Raw genomic sequence first — 2262 nt, forward strand, 5'->3', positions numbered from 1 at the left:
TGTCATTATAGGAGGCAAAGCAGACATGGGGCCAAACTCTCTACTCGTGTAACTCCAATTTACGCCACCTGAGAATTTGGCCCATGTCCTATTTTTGTGTCCCTCTGCCAGCAAAATCAGGTGCCTACGATTTACTAGGAGTCCCACTGGCAAGGGAGTCACAGTTCTTTCCCTGCTCCCCTGGTGTTCTGGGGGAGGGTTGGTATGATGGTTTGGGGAGCTGTCTCTGGACCTTCTGAATTCTGGGTGATGCATGAAATTGTATCACCCTGTCGTAGAAAGCCGGATCCACCTCTGCCGACAGTGCACACAGCAGGTACACGCCAGGAAGGTACTCGACACTCAGCCATGGCACTTTGACCACTATCGCTCTGCTAAAGAGCTGCAGCCTACGGGAGAAAGCAACAGTTTTATCTTCCCTGTCCAGAGGGAAGGGAGAAATTACACTGGTCTTAGTGCCCGGATCAATTGACTTGGACGTACTCTGCAAGGCTAAGAATAGCCATGTAGACATGCCCGTTTGGCAGAGGCACTATTTATAGAGAGTGGGGGTGGACACCTGCCCCTCCCCCACCCCAGGTTCCTATCGCAATGGAGTGCAAACAGGAAGAGGAACTGCTGCTCCGTGCTCTTGCTGAAGGCCTTGGGTGGGGTCTGAGAAGTTGCTGCTGGCACAGGGCTGTCCCCGCCCCCGCCTGTCCCGCCCCGGGCTGTGGGAAATGTAAATTCCCCATCTATGTCCTGTGTGGCTGAGAGCTGTCTGCATGGCTCTGTCCGCCCCCACCCTGAGCAGAGCTGGTATAACGAGATCCCCACATGCCCCCTCCAGCTGGGCGGCTGAGAGCCTGGGAGCTCATTAGCCTAGGGTTACCATATTTCCACAATCAAAAAAGAGGACACGGCGGGGGGGGGGGAGCCCCACTCTAGCCCCGCCCCAGTTCTAGCCCCGCCCCATCCACTCCCTCCCACTGCCCCCCTCAGAACCCCCAACCCCCCTCCCTGCTTCTTGTCCCCTGACTGCCCCCTCCTGAGAACCCAACACCCTAACTGCCCCCCTCGGACCCTACCTGTCCCCTGACCCTTATCCACACCCCCACCCCATATTCACACCCCTGCCCCCAGACAGACCCCTGGGACTCCCATGCGCTATCCAACTGCTCCCCGCCCCCTGACAGGACCCCCAGAATTCCCGACCCATCCAACCCCCTCTGCTCCCTGACTGTCCCAACCCCTCTCCACACCCCTGCCACCCTGACAGCCCCCCCCCGAACTCAAGACCCATCCAACCCCACCCCACTCCCTGTCCCCTGACTGCCCCCCTTCTCCAACTCCCCAGGCCCCTTACCGTGCCACTCAGCTTAGAGCAGGTGTCTGGCTGTGCGCCTCAAGGAGCGCCCCGCCCGGCCCGAGCGCTGCCGGGCGGCGTGCTAAGGCTGCAGGGGATGGGGGGAGCCGGAAAGGGGCTTTGGCTGCCGAGGCCCCAGTGCACCGCCCTGTCAGACGCTTTTCGGTCGATAAATAGCCAACCGGGTGGAAATCTCGGACATTTTTTGATTTTTAGAAATCCCCCCCGGACGGCTATTTAAAGAGCGAAAAGCCGGACATGTCCAGGGAAATCCGGACGTATGGTAGCCCTACATTAGCGCCCCCCCCCCCCCCCCCCCCCCCCCGCCAGCCCCCGCACCCAGCAGCAGCGCTCGCAGCCCCGGCACCAGCGGGCACTCAAAGCCCTTCCTGTGGGGAAATAGCTCCTCGGCCCCCCGCTGGTGGGATGGGAGCCAGGGGAGGGCAGGTCCTGGGCAGTCTTGGCCCAGAGAAGGGACCTGGTGAGTGCTGAGCTCCAGGAATCTCCCCCACAAAGCCGGGCAGTTTTATTTCCAGTGTCACCGTCGGTGCTGCCCTGAGACGTTTCAGTCGCTCCTGATGGAAACCAGAGGACATTATTGTCCGTACCTCGGCGTCTCCATCAGCAAATACAAAATGTTTCTTTCTTCAATTATTCTATGGACCCCTGGGACTTTTTTTTTTTTTTTTAACAATTCCTAACTTCCTTAGTATCTGAGTATGCCCTAGAAAGGACAGTGTTTAGAGGGCAAATTTTCTTAACATTTAAGACGTCTCGTGTCAAATTGTATTTTCATTAAGGCACAGTTAAGCATGACCCAGTTGGGTCACTTGTTAGTATATAGCTGGTTTGTCAGCCTGAGAGAGAATTTGGGGTTTGACTTTTTGATACACTTATGTCTGATATGTGTGAACAAA

The sequence above is a fragment of the Terrapene carolina genome, unplaced genomic scaffold (genome assembly GCF_002925995.2).
Source record: "Terrapene carolina triunguis isolate 2854851 unplaced genomic scaffold, T_m_triunguis-2.0 Scaffold24890, whole genome shotgun sequence".
NCBI classification, from domain to species: Eukaryota; Metazoa; Chordata; order Testudines; family Emydidae; genus Terrapene; species Terrapene triunguis.